Genomic DNA, 18,215 nt, shown 5'->3' on the forward strand with positions numbered 1-18,215 from the left:
TAAAATCCTACTTTAAAAAAATATCTAAAAACTAGCATGTGAAATCTGATTAATTGTAAAACAGGTATAACACTTTAGTTTCTCTCCACTATGTTACACAGCATAACACTCTTATTGACGTACATTATATTTAGGGGAACAAAATTAGAAAATGCAACACTAATTAACTTTTGTTTTATTTCTCCTCCAGGTAACATCACTCGTACAACCCTCCCCACCCTCCCAGGTTCAAAGAGTATAAAGCTCACACTTGCACTAAGAACTTAAGGACTGGGCATAATACCTACCTAACAAAGATGCTGCAGGCTTAGAAATAGCAGAAGATCAGACCAGAGCATAAGCTCCATGTGGGCAGAAATTTTCTGGTTTCCACTCACTGCTATGTAGTAAGTGTCTGGCATATAATAGGTTCTCAATAAAAATTTGGTCAATAAGTGAATGAATATAAATAACATTTAGCTGGCACTCAAAACATTATTGGATTAACTTAATCATAAGATGTTGAAATACGGACAGACTCAACATTAGCCATTAAAAGCCTTAATCCTATTATATAATATTAACAATTAAAAATTTAACTTGTAGCAAGAACGCAATTAAACATTATCAGACAATGCATATCAGGAGTTTGTTTACCACAAGTAAAAGCATTATCTTTGTAGAACAGAAACATCTACTCCTTTTAATGCCGAACAGGTATTTACAGTTACAGTATAATAATAATATAACCAATGTATTTCTGTAGACATAAACGGTGATCTGGATAAGAGAAGGTATTTGCCATGCAAGGCACACGCTATAGACTACCTTTTAGAGACTGTATGTTTCATTGTTTTGTGCTCTACTTCAAAAACACACAAGTGCAATTCATCAGCCTGTTCACCATAAAATGTCATTAGAGTTTAAAGCCTTTAGAATACATCTCTCTTCCATTGGTTATTGACCCATGTCTACATTCAAGGAGCTGAAACAGTGAACAACTAACATTGTTCCTAAAAATCATCCTAATAGGAGCCAAATGGTAAACAACAATACATAACAAAGCAAAGCAACAGATATAAAGTAACAAACAAGTTTTCCATTTCACTACAATGTACCATACAATGTACCCTAAGTCATATTATACTGACTGTATTTCAAGATTGAAAGAGAAGAAATATCAAGGACCCAGTATCAAAAACATCATATGTCAAGTAAATGGGGATATACGAAACGAGTAATTCCCTTTGAAATTTCCGTGAGGACAGACATATATGCTGTGTACATTATACAAGGGCCAAAATTACGGTAAAACCAGTGGTTTCCATAGTTTTAGATTTCACAAACTGGTAAACTGACATTACTGAACATGAAATGGTGTTAGATTTGGCTACTGAACCAAACGTTATCCACAATGGTTTCTGAATAGAAGGTATTCAAAGTGGATCGCTCCAAGTTTTTCTGTTTTCCCCCACGACTTCCTCTCATTCTAGACCACCACAGCTTCCTCCTGATAATTCTTTTTTTCTTTCCTCAAACTATTTAAATCAGGTTTTTTATCAATTGAAACAATAAGCCAACACTCCAAATCAGAAACAGATTGATACTATCAAACTGATAGAAATAAATTTATGGGATGCCTGAGTGGGTCAGTCAGTTAAGCATCTGCCTTTGGCCCAGGTCATGATCCCAGGGTCCTGGGATAGAGTCCCACATTGGGCTCCCTGCTCAGCAGGGAGCCTGCTTCTCCCTCTCCCTCTGCTGCTGTCCTTGTTTGTTCTCTCTCTCTGTAAAATAAATACATAAAATCTCTTAAAAAATAAAATAAAATAAATTTATACATAAATTTATACCTAAAGGATTAGAGACAATCTTTTTGCAAAATAAACTGTGATTCTTCTCCATTTAAATTTTCAAAATATATTCAATTTAAAAAAATTTTAATACCTGTTAGTTATAAGCCTGACTTCTTTGAGAAAGGGTGTCCAAGAATACATCCTTACTAGGTTTTTTTGGTTTTAAAAACCTTTTGTTTAAAAAAAGACTTAAAAATATGCATATATATTTATAATATCCTACAAATAGATATTTAAATACACATTTTAAATATGATTTATATGGATATATGTATATACACATATATCCCTAAAAATATTAAATCTACTTAATTCTTACAACAAACCTATAAAGCAGGTACTATTACTATTCCCAATTGAAGAAACTGAAGCATGGAAAGTTTATTTAACTTTCCCCTGGTCATATAGATAGTAATTTGCTGGGCTCTTAACTACACTATTATCCTGCCAACAGCTGCTTTCCTACTATCTGTAATTAACAAATATAAACAAAATATTTCCATTGTTCATTTTCAGGAAACAGGGCAGATCAGGGATTTTACATTGCTAAAACAAACTCATCTCTCCTTCTGACATCATGCTCTATGGGCCAAGCAAGGAGGCCACATTCTTCTATCTCAACCACTCAGAAAGTTAAGGTCCCTTCACTCTATCTATGGACGAGTCCCGGGGAAGATCTGCTGAGCTGGCCTGGATCACACGGGTGGCATGGAGAAGCGTGACTGACAAGGCCTGGGTACCTAGCTGCCACTGTACCCAGGGAGCAGGCAGCCTGTATTGGCAGCCCCAAATAATCACAAGAAAGGAGTCAGGAGCAATTCTCTAAAGCAATAGGGAGCAGGTGCTGGTCAGACTGAAAGATGCACACAACAATGTTAACACTGTGAGATCACTTGTCTAGCTTATTTCAATTGTTCACTTTTAGTCATGCATTGCAGAAAACCCAGTTTTAGCACAGATAGGCCACACTCATTTCATTCCATTCAAAATGATATACAAGTAACAGGAAGTTCCCCTTCTTCTGTGCCCTTTCAACATTTGTTGCTCGCCGGGCCCAAGGAAGAGCAGGGCTGGACAGCCCAGGGGCCTGAGTGGTAAGCATAAGAGGCCCAGACAACCACAGCAAGAAGGAGTTTGTCCAAGAGCAATTGCATGGCCTAGGAAAGCTTTCACGTGCATCGGCACTATTCCATGGACTGGCATTTTGAGTCCAACTCTATGAAGTATTAGTAATATTAATAACCTGTATAGCAACACGATGAGGTCAGCTTTACTACAATTCCCATTTCGGATATGCACTTGGCATGTGCGCAAATGTCACATAAACCCAAGGCCAGTGTTGCCATCCACACTTTGTAGGTGAAGAAACCATGGTGAAGGAACTAAAGAACTTGCCAATGACTGCACTGTTAAAAGTGCCTGAGCTGGGATTAAACATGCAGACTGTATCATATATATGGACAACTAACTGCCTGTCACAAATCTGATCCAAAACTCCCACAATAATTATAACCCATATAAAAGATAGGTATATAGTATAATCACAATATGTATGCATGACTGTTATATAATACAAAACATGAAGATTCGCATCTATCTTCTTAGAACTTAAAGGCGTGAGGAGAACTCTTAGAACACACAGGCCTTCTAAATCTGCCATTATTAGAGAGTACCTAAATTGACATCTTCTTTACCACTCAATCAACTTCTCTTTATCAGGCAGATGCATTAAAATCATTGCAGTGTCCCTAGTACCTCTTCCAAAAAGATACTTTCTACCGAAGAAACAGCCAATGCATATTTAATGCTTATGAGGATCATAATGAAGCTGGTATTTCGACTAACATGTTTTCAACTTCATGCTCTTTTCAGTATAAAACACCACCAAGAAACAAGACTGTTCCATCAGGCAATTCCATTTCACCAGAAAGCCATAAAAACAATTATCTTTATCATCACAGTCTCTTTAAATAGAGCTACAAAACATCAAATTCGCTGATCTGGGCCTGAGATGGAATCCCGACTGCTTGTGGTAAAGAATAATAGCTTCAAGCTGAGTCATTGTTGTTATCAGACATCTAGAATCTGTGAGGCCAACTACAGACGGATCCTAGGATGTGGAGCACCAGCAGGTCTTCAGCAAACCTATTCCTGTGGGCCATCAACTGAAGTACTTCATGAGGAATGATCATGGAGGGTGTGGGTCTCCCACATCTTCAGTTATTACAGAACATCTAATCTGGTATCTTCTTTATCAGTCAACTCCCCTTTATCAACCCAACATGTCCAGCTCACACTGATCTTAGAGCCTCATGCAGGAGTAAGTCACTGTTGGCACCAAGAAAAAAAGGAATATACAGTTTATACTTTAACAACATAGGGATCATGAACACCAACCACTCCCTATAGTCGAATATCTGTGTAAAACTTTTGACTCCCCCCAAACTTAACTGCGAATAGCCTACTGTTGACTGGAGGCCTTTCCAACAATGTAAGCAGTCATTTAACACATATTTTGTAATACGTACTATATACTGCATTCTTATAATAAAGCCAGAGAAAAGAAAATGTGAAGAAAATCAGAAGAGAAAATACATTTACAGTACTCTACTGTATTTATCAGAAAAAATCCGCATTAAGTGGACCTGTGCAGTGTTGTTCAAAGTTCAACTGTAATTGAAAACAAATTTAAGAATGAAAAGAGACTATTCATCTTCACCGACACTGAGTACCTGGAGCTATTTAAATAGGGAGAAATTCTGTATTTCTACCCTCCTGAAGTCTAGACATGATACTTAGATTTAGAGAAAAATGTAATTTCCTATAAAGAAACAGACATAAGGCAGTAATGAAAACTTTCTTCTGGATAAGATATTCTTTAAAACTAAGTTAAAGATGATTTCACATATGAAAACAAAAATATCTATCTTTATACCTCCCAATAATTTCCTTACTGTATTCCAAATGAAAAATTATCAGTTTTCTTTAATTAGAACGCATGCCTAATCAAAACCTCACTTATCTACTTGATATTTCACTGGAGAGCTCAGAATTAAAAACCAACTACTCCTTGAGCTTCCCAGAAGAAAAATGAGAGATGTAAAAATTATTTTCTAAATTACAAGACAATAGAATATTCATTGGTAAGAATAAAAACCCTGTTTACCTTAGACTGTGCTAAAACTGGAAGGGGAAAAAAGGGGGGTAGGCCAGATGGTATGTCTGGGAAGATATTGACAACGTGGAAGTGTTAATTCTTGGAGAGGGGTAAATTACTATATTCTAACAAGCATCAAGAATCCCAATTGTTAATTGAAAATGACTGGAACCCAACTGTCACTCTGGAAGCATGACACCGCTCAGTGACGTATGTCTTGACTTGGCACATATACCAATTCTTTTATATCCCAAGAAGATCCCGCAGGCTGTACAAGCAAGCTTTCTCAGCAGGGAGTCTCACTTTTTAAGGTTATATTGACAACTTAAAGTTAAATCACTTTTAACGCAACCAGATCTACTAAGTGTTAAAGATTGACTTAAGATTTTTCCTTCATAAATTCATGGGATTGTCTCCCATTCTATTTTAAATAACTCCTTCATTTAAATATTTCTTGGGTACTATCATGTGCTAATATTATTAGCACAGTTCTAAGAGCTGGGGTCTATGGCAAAAAAGCAAAGCTGATATTCTCTGTGTGGGGCAGATGGCAATAAACATAAATAAGTAAAGTACATTTAATACGAAGAAATGTAAGCAGGGAAGGGGGACAGGTAGTGTTGAATGGGGTGGGAGGTGGTGGGGGCTTATGTACAAGGAGCAAGCTGTGTAAATATGCTGGAGGAGACTGGAGTTCTAGGCTGAGGGGACAGCAAGTACCACATCTCTAAGGTGGAAGCATGACCCTGTTCAAGGATGAGTAAGGAAGCCACGAACCTTGGCTAAAGCATCCGGTCTTCCCTAATAAGAAATACACCATGGAATCCTGCAATGTCAATATACATGAACACAAACATCATGAACAAAGCAACCTGCAGAAGGATATATATGGCACACCATGTAATGGTTTTGAGACATCGAAAACAAGACCACAAATAATTTAGTGATATGATAAATAGTTACATGGAAAAGAATAAAGAACTGTTACCATGATGAGAAACACAAATCCAGAAGAGCAGCTGCTCACAGGAGGGAGGGAGGCACCGTTGTGGAGGAAAGCTTGGGGAGAGACTGCACGTTTGACTCATGTTTTATTTCCTCAGCTGGATGTTGGGTATACCGGTGGTCATTACACTATTACTCAACTTTTTGTGTATCGGAAATATTCTGCACCATTCCTAGAAAGGAATCCTCAAACCTATCTCAGGAACCTCCGCTTTCTTCACCATCTGTGGGTCATCCTGACATTTACCTTTGAGTGACAGACAAGACAGCACCAGTATTTCTGTTCAGCTATGATCAAGAATATTTTATCCCTGGTAGAATCCTTTGTTATCACAAGGAGAAAGGGAGCAAATTAAGGGAATGAAAAAGCTGTCATCATGTTTCTAGCACTCTGTAAGTACACATTAGAACCTTTTACGGTCTACAGAAAAGGGCTGCATAAAGGAAAATACAGTAAGTCTATTAGTGCTTTACATGAAGCTGCATGTCACAATTTTAAATTCAGCCCCTTCTCTACATAGGAGGTGAGTATTTTTAGCAATGTCACCTTTGCTTCTCTACATACTTTATTTTTTTTTTTATTTTTTTAAAGATTTTATTTATTTATTTGAGAGAGAGAGAGCATGAGAGGGGAGAGGGTCAGAGGGAGAAGCAGACTCCCCACTGAGCGAGGAGCCCGATGTGGGACTCGATCCTGGGACTCCGGGATCACGACCTGAGCTGAAGGCAGTTGCTTAACCAACTGAGCCACCCAGGCGCCCCATACTTCTTTAAAAAAATAAAACACTGTGGATAAAAATTCATACTGCACTTCATACCTCACTGCCCATACTTCCAGTCTTCCTATAAGCGTCCAGGTATCCCAGCCATGCACGTGTATACATGTTCTATTCCCTTACTTTCCTCTCCTCCTTAACACACTGCAGTTTGCACCACCCTCAGGATGCCCTGGGCCTGGGAGAGAAAGGAGAGCGGGGAAGCGGCAGGACCGGTGGGCATGTGGGGAAATGAGCACCTCTCTGAGCTCCTTACTGAGAGCTGGTCAACCTGGAAGCAGTTAAATGCAAAGTTGTCTCAGGAACAGTATCCCCTGGGGACTGGGGTGGGGGGGGGGTCGGGGGGGGGGCAGGTACCGCTCCTTCCTGAAACACATTTCCCCAAAGTCCTCTCTCTAGGACCTCATCTTCCCCAGCTTTAATGCCCTTTGTATTTTAATGACTTGTGTCTCAACCCTGAAGCTGGACCTCTCTGGCTGGCTGATTCCTGTGTAAAGCCTCCTGGACATCTCTCCTTGGATGTCCCACAGGACCCTTGGGCCGAACTCCTGATGTCTGTGTCCCCGTCACAAACCCCACCATCAACCCAGGCCTCCTCTGCTGGATGTAAGCTCAGGGGCAGTAAGTGGGGCCACTCCCCTCTCCCCTACCTCCCAAACCCAGACACACCCCCAAACCTCACAAATCCACCTCCTAAACATTTTCCCAATGATTCATTTCCCTCCGTCTCTACCACCACATCCTTACTTCAAACTACCCTGAATTCCTGCCTGGATAGTAATATTGCTGTGAGTACTTACTATGTGCAAAGGACTTATACACAGGGTTGCTGGAAGGTCTAATTTATTGTGAAATGTGATTATTTTTAGTTTACAGAAAAAGGAAGTGAATTTTTAAGGTTAAGTATTTCCTGAAGTTATAAATCTACACGGCTATGGAATCAAGACTTATTAAATAAGTTTACAGAATCATTCATTCATTCAAACAAATGACTCAAAAACAGTCATTTTAACAATTGATATACTGTCTCTTACAAAGGAAATTCCCTTGATTAATACAAGAGCCAAAGTAACTTTTCTGAAAATCACATTTGACCACATGTTCCAACAGGGCAATACTCCTCATTGCCTCTGCATCTCCTCGAGGCAACATGGTTCCTGGGGCCCTGAGCTCTGGCCCAGTGGCCTCCAAGGCTCATCTCATCATCTCCCCACTGTGCCCGGATCCCATCTTGCTTCTTAGCCAGATGCAGTTTCCTTCAGCTCCTTGAAGTGACTTAACTCCCTCGTTCCTCTCAGCCTTTGTACACACTGGCCAGTCGTTGCAAACACGCCCTGTAGCCTCGACCCAGTCAGGCCCTCCCCTGTGTCTGTCATGCGCTGATGCTAGGTCACTGCTCAGGTCTTAGGTCTGACATCTCGCCCTCTCCTTCCAGGACCACACAACCCAAGTCTGGGTAGGAGAGCTTCCTGGGTCTCATTCACGGCCCCAATGCCCCTATCACTGCACTAGTCCTGGCGGACTGTCACTGCCAAGCAGACACTGATCTCTGTGCCCTGGGTGACAAGGAGGCCCAGGAGAGCGGGCACTGCTCATCATTTTGTTCGCCACTCCACTGTTGGTACCTGCATTAGTGCTGGCACTTAGTAAGTACTCAAGACATACCCCCTTGTGAGGAGAACAAACCGAGGCACAGAACTGGGAGAGTAGAGCATGAAAGAAGTCAGACATGCTCCTTCCCCCACGCATGCCGTCTTATCCCTACAAAGACCCCCGGTTATTATCGTGCGCATCTTTACAGCTCGACAAGTGCTTTCCCATCAATTACACAATTGGTCGTCACAATAATTCTACAGGAAGAAGAATGGGGTTGCTCTGCAAATTTAGATCTCTCCCTCAGAGAGGCTCGGTGACTTCTTTTAGCCAACTTGCAAATAAACACGAGTCTTTGGTCTTGTCTGTCGTGTACCCTGCGGGATCCTTCAGAAGAACATGAATGAGTTGGGACACAGTCAAGGTTCTGGATTCTGGTGAACTAGAGTTGCAGTCAGACCTCGGAAAGGGGGCAGCTGAAACTGAAGTAAGCTCGGGGGGCAGATGTAGGCTTTGTAAGCACCAAAGCTTTTACAATTTGGGGGGCATTATTTAAGAAAAAGGATTATAAAATTACGAATTCAAACGTAAGTAACAAGTGTCATTAGTTTCACAGTCCACATCTGAGCAGGACAGCAGGAGAAATTAAACTTATACGAGAAAAAAGAGGAGGTGTATTCAAAGTCAAAATAATATCACAAGAAAGGTAAGGCACAGGAAAGGGGGGGCAAGAGTAAAAGCTCTTTATTCAGTGGTGACAGGGGATCACTTGAGGCACTGTACCAGGCCCACACACACACAATGATTACAGATGTGGTCCCTACCCCGGACCACGTACAATGGAGAATTAGTATCACACCTGAAGAGGAGGGGTACAATCAAGAAGGACTTAGTAAAATGTCAGAAGTCCCCAAATGGCAGTATCTAAAGTAGCCCTCTACACCCGTGGTCACTGTCATCTGGTCCTGCTTCAGAGCATTCATCCCCCTCTGAAATCACATTTATTTGCTTATTGCCTATCCCCCTGCTTAAACTACAGGGCGAACAGGAAAGCAGAGAGGTCTGCTTTGTCCTGTTCACTGCTGTCATCCTAGCACCAAGCAAGGTACCAGGTTCATGAGGAGCCTTCCAGAAGTATTTGTGGAATAAACAAATAAATGAGTAAAGGAATGAACAAAGGAACCAAACCTTACAAAGGCTCAAAGTGCCAAGCTTTAGTACATGTCATTGGGCTTTACGGTCTAAATGTGTATTTTGGTATCCTTTAGTGAATCTTTTAAAATGAACCATCACTGTTGCCAAATGAGCATCCTGCTTGGACAAATCATAATTTCAAAGAAGCCTGGCTCAGGGCCAAGCAGCCGAGAAGAAACATGGGCTCCAAGCTTGAGGAGGAAGTGGAGTCAAAAGACGGGGTTGGTTTGTTTCACTTCTTTCTTTAGTCTGACAGACACCTGAACCAGAGTCGTTTGGAGAAGGGATAGCTGGGACAGAAGCTGGCCTGGGTGGAGAAGACCTGGATTCATCATGGGGGAGAGTAAAACGTTCACTGAGACAGAGAGAGTGGAAGCCAGCCACGGGCAGTGTGTAGACGCGTGTTCGGGCGGCTCCTCAGTACACTAGGTCGTTTAGAATTCTAGCCAGGAGAAGTTACAGGCAAGGAGAGCACCAGGTTGAAATCCAACTCTTAAATAAGAACATGTAGAAATAACAGGTATGATGGTAAACAGATAAAACCAATAAATGTTTCAAAGGCACACTTTGCTGGAAATTAAATAGAAAAAGAGATTATGAAAATTTACTAATATTTGTATATTGCATCCTTTACCCTTTACATATATTGTCTGAATGTCAAGGCACTCATACAGGTGGTTGCAAGATGCAAGTCTGGTGATACTTAGAGACACTGAAGTGAGGAGAAAAGCCAGTGTCTGAGGATGGTTAAGTCACTCATCTCACTCGCAGTCTCCCCGTACCAAGAGCCCTGCGGTCAGGAAAGCCACTTCAGGCCTGCGAGGCTGCCCCACGGCTACAGCTCCGAGGTCTGGAAGCTCCCCCTGGAACTCATCTGTAGAGACTAAGGAACTGATGTAATTCAAAGATTAAATACAAGTGACTTTTGTTTTGTTGCCTCTCTACATAGAGAAGTGAGAAGTGTGTCCTTTTCGGATGGAGAACAGAGAAAATAAAGCTAATTAGCATCCATCATAATGTAATCCGGCCATTTACCATTTATATAATATCACCAAGAATACTAACAGCTGCAAAGAAAACAAAGGTTTTACTCATTTTCATCTATGTAAGAACTTCCTAACAACTTAAGAATATTTGTAAAACCCAAATAGCTCAGTATGATTTTGATCAGCAGAATCACCTTTACCCATAGAGGCATTTCCTCCTCACAGATTATACCCCATTTTTGTATTATTGTAGAGAAAACTAACCCCAACTGAAGGCATACCAAGCCACGTATTTTCACCAATTTTTTAAAAAGATTTTATTTACTTACTTAGTTTAAAGAAGATTTTATTTACTTACTTACTTACAGCGTGGGGGTGGGGGGGGAAAGGGAGACAGAGAATCCCCAAGCAACACAGGGCCCAATCCCATGACCCCGTGACCACAATCTGAGCCAAAACCAAGAATCAGACCTCAACCGAGTCAGCCAGGCTCCTCTCTCGCTTACTAATTTAATACTCCTGACCATTATGCTACATAATTACTATCATCCCTATTTAACAGATAAGAAAACTAACCTTTAATCCTACTTCCTTAATCTTTTAAATTTTACTTAATTTCCTAGAAGGGCCACAAAAGGGATTAACTGATGGACCAGCCATAGTGAAACCAGGCAGGGCTCTTTTTGCTGAGCATTCTCTCAAACATTAGTACTATTTATTGACAGGGTAGTATCTTTCCAGATTACATATTTACCAGACAGTAACCAGTAAACTAGAAAGTTGTCAAGACAAGATTCCTTAAGATAGCTGTCTCAAAATGTGGCCCAGGGACCACAGTATCAGAATCCGCTAAAAGCACCTGTTGACATACAGATGCCTGGACCCAGCTCCAGACCTATTAAGTGAGAACTATGGATGGGTCCCTAGAAATTGCTTTTTAACAAATTCCCCAGGAAATTCTGTTACACAAGAAAATGTGAAAACCACTGTGGCTAATTCCTTGCAAACCTCTATTACCATCATTTGGAGTTTCAAATTTGACAAAATTCTATATTCTCATTGAGGGTCATCTTTTGGATTATGGAGTTTGTGGTAGAATGTCCCAAAATTCCATACTCCCCTTGGGGATTTTTCTTTGCAACCTCACAATTCCTAACAGGTCTCTAGGAACAAGCCAAGTAGGCAAACAACAGAGTAGCTTAATTGGGCAAACATTTACTGTGTGCCTACTCTCATTACACATGGCTCTAGAGGTCTTCGGATATATAAGTCTCATTTCAACCTGCCCGTTGGCACCATCATTGCCATTTCACAGCTGGAGGACCTGGCCCAGAGAAATGGAGCAAGCTGCCCCAAGTTACCTAGCTGAAGGGGAGCAGATGTTTCAACCCATATCTACTCTAACTCACTGTATTTTCTCTATTCTACAACATAGCTCCTCCCCCATGAATTACTGCTATCTAGATTTCAGGATTTAAGTGGAAGAACTTTCCAAATGTCTTGAGCAAACTGGTCAACTTCTATACCTTTTCCAACCCCATACTTTGTCCACTAACAGCATTCCTCTTAAGCTCAAGTTAATAAAAGTTGCCACCTATAGCACAAAATAATGGCATAAAGCAGACAAAAATCAAGAATTCTCTCAAATGAAATTACCAAACACTGTAGCTCCATGATGTGAGTAACTCTAGATACAAATTACATAGAAGCAAACAACTCCCAGGCCCATCCTTGGGCTCAGGCTCCATCATGGCAACCTAGCAGTAGCCTAGGTCCACCATGCCAGTTAGTGCCATCTTGGGATCATACAGCTATTTTCCTCAGCCACATGAATGTAGGAAAACAACATGGATTTCAAGTAAAACTAACAGTCAAAACCATGGGCTTGTCTTTAACATAACAGAGTGGCCCATATCCCTGGAGAATCTGCATGAAATCTGTGAACAGAGTTCGACATTCGCTAACCCTCTACTGCTGAAGACAAAGGCAAGGTTCAGAAATCAGAACAAGACCCAGGGCAGCTTTTTTTTTTTTCCCCCTTTCTCTGGAAGCCCCATGCCTCCACACCTCCTAAACTATCCCAGACTCTGAAGTGTCTCAACTCTGAATTCAGAGTCCAGTTCAGTTACAGGCTGTGGTGTCTGCTACCTGCTGGGGATGCCGCGATGCACGAGGGGAGACAGTGGGTACCTGGCACCTCAAGGTTAGGCTGTGCCAGGGGAGGTCCTCTGTCTGTGAATACACTCTGGTCACAGTATGAATTAAGAAATCAAAAAATATATGGTGAAAGCCTGGTTGTTTTAGTTTATTAAGACTAAGTACACACACATTACACTGAAATGCACGCAGCTGCCATTAGATATTTTAATTTTGCTTAATGTCCTGTTTCACCACAGCCCCCTGATGTGTGTGCTACAAGACAATGACGAAAAGTACAAGCAGAAAGTAGCAGGAGGAGGAGGGGCTGGATGACAAGATTTCAAATAATCACCATCGTTAAGGTAATGATCCTTCACCAGTATTGCATGGGGCCCAAAGAAAATATTTATTTCCCATTAAAAATAATGATGTAGATATAAATTTGTATACATGAGAAAGCTTCCCAGGACATACTGTTACATAAAAAAGAAAATGGTTACATATAATGTTTAAGCTAGAAATCTGTTCTTGTAAAATATTATGTACCTATGTGAGTCCCTACATACACAAAATAAAGCTACTGCTATTTACTAGGCACTTAGGAAACATCATCGGATACTGTGTTCAGTGGTTTGCATGTATTGTATCACTTAATCCTCATATCCTTGAGATGTAAACCTTATGGACATTTTAGAAATTAGCAAACAGAGTCAAGGAAGTTGAAAGCTGATCCAGGTCACAGAACGATTAAATAGCAAGACTGGGAGCCCAACCCAAGTCTGTCTGATTCCAGGACCCACTGCGGCATATTAGACATTCCAAGAGATAGCTTTGGAAGGATGTTTGCCAAAAACATTAACAGCAGCTGTCTCTAGAGCTTTTTGTTTTTCAGTATTTTAGAATATATTTTACTTCATTTTATTATTATTTTTTATATATTATTTTTTAGGGGGGTGGGGAAGGAGAGGGAGAGAGAGAATCTTAAGCAGGCTCCATGCCCAGTGGGGAGCTCAACACCGGGTTCAATCTCATGACGCCAAGATCATGACCTGAGCTGACATCAAGAGTTGGACGCCTAACCCACTGAGCCACCCAGGCGCCCCTAGAACATATTTTAAAGTAAGCATGCAATATTTTTTACTATCTAAAATAACAAAGATGTTTTAATTGGAAGGATAAATAAGCAGCATGAAAATCTTCCCATCTTCCATATATCTAATCTTCCACTCTAAACAGCCCCAGAACAACAACTAATCTCCAACTGAATGTGACCACAAAAAATATATGGAGTTGCCAAAATACCAATCACAGAGAGGAGAAATCATTACAATCAATTTCTGAAAAATTCTGGATTAGGCCATTAACAAAAGATCATCTATCTCCAGACTCCTATTCTTCCAATACAGCCTACATTCATCACCAGATAAACACTTTTCTTTCCTATTCAATTACCTTCCTTGGCTCCCTACTATCTAGTAAAGTCCAAAATATCCTTTCGTCTCATATCCCAAAACCTTCCACAAGCAGGCCCCACACTTCTTCCTTCGACTCGTCTCCTACTGCTCCCTAGTGTAAAGGCTACATTCCAACTAAATTTAGGCCTGTTGACCTCTGAAGTACCAGGACTAATCTCAATCAAAGTCCAACCATCTTCCAAGGACCAAAATAGAATACAAAGACCATTCAATAGATGTGTCCTATCAAGTAATGCACAAAAGAAACATAATTACTGGGGCACCTGGGTGGCACAGCTGGTTAAGTGTCTGACTCTTGGTTTCGCTCAGGTCATGATCTTGGGGTAGTGAGATCAAGCCCCTCACTCAGCGGGAGTCTGCTTGAGATTCTCTTTCCCTCTCCTTCTGCCCCTCTCGCCGCCTGTGTGCACTTTCTCTCTTTAAATAATTTTTTTTAAATCTTAAAAAAATAATTACAAATACACAGAATGGGCCATATAAATAAGAACTGATTATAAAGTATTCTTCATAAAAAAAATTTGCACATCCAAGTGACAAACCATATTCCATAAAATTCATGACACCATTCATTGTAAGAGACACAGCACTCTGCCAATCAAGCTATGACTCATACATCAGAATTTTTCTTTTCTAGTTAAAGAATTCTTAGATTTATTTAGGTATTCTATGCATAAATAAATACACAGAAACAAAATAATTTGGCCGAGGTCAGACTCTGCCTCCTTTGAATTGCAGGCCAACTCAGTTATTACTGTCCATGCTTTCCCACAATGCCATCCCCTATGCATCTTTATCAGTGAGGCACCATTTCTTACCAGTGCCCGTTACTACTCCACGATTATCTTCCAATCATCTGACATCCAATCTCCAATTTTGGATGCATGCTCCAATCAGTGGAATCAGTTGCCTGCTTTCTCTGCCACATGGCTGAGAGCAACGGTGAGTCATATCTCTAACTCAGACATGTTAAAATGCAAAAATATGTTTGTTGTAGAAATGATGACATTGGGGTTTGCACAGACACAGAGAAACTCACTGTTTGATAATGTAAGCACTATGTACAAAAATGACCAAAGAGGAGAGACCTACAATAGAAAATAGTTTTTCTCTTTTTAGTCCAACGTCAGGATCAATATCATCACCCAGCCCTAATCCATTTTCAGCTTCTGTCACACACCAGTCCAATCCCTCTCCTCATCTTCTGAGAATTCCCTCTCTACTGATGTCCTCCATGACACCAATTAGAGCCGGCAGGAAAGGAAGCAGGCCGCCTGCAGATCTTCCCTTAAAGAAGCCATTCTTGTTTTTCTAGGTACCTGCAGTATTTTCTTCTCTGATATGGCAAAACCTCCAGAACCTACCTCATTCAAGCTATGGGCAGAATAGCAAGCTTGTTATGAAGAGGATCATGCCATTAAAAATAATGACTGCAGACATGGGTCCAGTAATTCTCATTTTTAAGTAGAGTAGCAGTGCCTTTGAAGCCTTTTCAAATATTTCTTGTAGTGAAGCATAAGTCACAAATGGCCTCATTTTTCATTCAAGTCCATAAATATTTACTCAATGCTATAAGTGTTTAGACCTGTACTTGGTTTGGGGATGAAACTCCAAGAAAAATAAGTTCCTACTCACATCATGCACTCACTCACTCAGTAAAACTGGAGAGAAAAATAAATACACGAAGCAGTTAAATATTGCATTTTTTCCTAGGTCCAGTACAGACCTTTCTGTTTTGTTTTTTTTTCTTTTTTAAGTTTGTAAGGAAGAGCTGTAAGAACAATGTATCAAAATGTCAGCAATCTAAAAATTAAGTTGTCAGCTTTTTCTCTGCACTGCAAATTACAAAAGAATTAGAGGTTTGGTGCTAATAGAAGCTTACAATTCTAAAGTGTGCAATTTAACCAATCACCGCAAGGTCTAAAAATGCAATTCCGAAGACCTTTCCACCAAGTGATCTGCAATTTCAACTTCTTTACTTGTGTCATTCTTCCCATTTTCCCCCCTTGCTTTGGAAATTGTTCTGGAATCGCTACACAGTGAAGAACTGCCCAGAGCCTCTACATGCATAATACACTCACATGAAAAAAATGATAGTCATCTTGACCAAGGAGGTATAGAAAAGACAATGAAGATCTGCAGCTATTCCAGGAGTCTTCATTTCTTCAAGCTCATGTCACATTACATGCAGAAATCAAAACATGAAATGTACTTTACAGTTTCAGAATTTCAGACTTCCTTTTGTAATTTATTCAATACTAATTTGGGTGAAACATGCCTGTGATCATCTGTGCACTAGAAATCTAAGTTAGGATTAAAATGTTAAATTATAAAATAATTTGAACAATTTAAATGGAAATCAATTACCCCAAATCACTGCAGGTATCTTGTAAACTTGTGAGATCTCTAGCTTTTTCCATCATTGCCAATTGCCATCACATCACTCAAAAATAAATCGGAAAGAACACTGCCTACCCAGAAAACACACTATCTTTATAGACAACACATACTTTTAAAAGACAATACTAATAATCTAAACCAAAAATTTAGCAAGAATGCTATTTTAGTACAAAGAATAGTAAAAAAAAAAAAAAAAATTCTTGCTCTCTGGATAATTTTTTAAATGGCCCTTTTTAAAGATTACGTATAGTGTTTTACCCAGTAAAAGGGAAATTCAATGATTTCTACTATTTCACAAAAAAAAAAAAAAAAAAAAACCTTCTTCTTCCTTGATCTATGAAACACACTTTCCTATGCAGCCTTGAATTCACATCTACCTTCCCATCCTCCAAACAATACCTTATGGTGCAGTTCAACTTGCGAAAGGAGAGTCTCGTTCATTTATCAGGCAAAGTTAAAGCCAGCAAGATGCTTCAGACCGGCTGGTTTTGCCTGCCCCACCCTTGTTTCCTTTGAGCCATAGTGATGTCACAACACCAGGCAGGGCAATGACTTCACTGCTCCAGTCCTTGCTTCTGAGCACACAATTCTTTGCTGCCAAGGCAAATCAAATGACAGCAGAACCCTCCAAGAGTCCCTGACGAATTCCCAACAAATTAGCGCTAGCAAGCCTTTTGAAAGAAATAGATGCAGCAATTGCACCACTAAAGATCTCTCTAAATGAAGTGGTGCTAAAGATTAATTTGATTCATGGTTTTCAATAGTAAGTCTATATCCCATAATAAAGCTGACATTCAGGACAGAACGGTGTCTGGATACTTGGAAGGCACTATGGGAACCAAAGATGTCCAGGACAGTCAAGTAAATAAGTAATCTCTCTCTTCATTATAGCCAAATTCTCACAAATTCTCTCTCTCAAACGTATAGTTTTTGGCTTACTCCTGAATGAAGTTCTACGTCACCAATTGGACATGAATTCTAATTTGTGAATTTTAAGATTTTTTTTAAAGCACTAACTTAAAAGATGAATATGTATATTACAACATGTAAGACCATACCCTGGACAAAAAGTTCCTGCCATATTTAATCAACATAGAGTAAATCCAGAAAAGATTCACAAACTGATGACAATATTACATCTCTCAGTACATGAAGGGTTGCTTGTCTTGCACCTGGGCAGCCCCTTAATGCATTTGACCAAACAGTTCTAAAAAAACCAATGTATACATAAAATAGTTTCTAATCAAGTAAAAAAAAAAAAAAAAAAATTCCCTGGTCTCCTATTTCAACACAATTCAAAGTTGGCCAAAGTCCAAACCCTATACAAGAACTGGCAAAAACTGCCTCTAACCTAAAATCACATTCATGCAGAAGAAATGACTTAAAAATTAAATGTAAATACTTTGCGGAGACACTGACTTTTGACCTGTATCTTCTCAATCCTTCACCTAAAAGGGGTTCACAAATTAAATAATGTGGCTACTTTTTATTACTGATAAATCATTCACAAAACATGTTCTTTTTGCAAAAAAGTATTTGTCTGAAGTGGATTAGCTAGCTGAACTTAATGCAGTACCTTGTGCCTCTGATATATTTTGCTTTTCTAAAACACCAAAAAATTATAATGCAAATAGAACAGTATTCAGAGATTTTTTTCA

The sequence above is a fragment of the Leptonychotes weddellii genome, chromosome 13, assembly GCF_054177405.1.
Source record: "Leptonychotes weddellii isolate Sample4059 chromosome 13, ASM5417740v2, whole genome shotgun sequence".
Classification (NCBI taxonomy): Eukaryota; Metazoa; Chordata; class Mammalia; order Carnivora; family Phocidae; genus Leptonychotes; species Leptonychotes weddellii.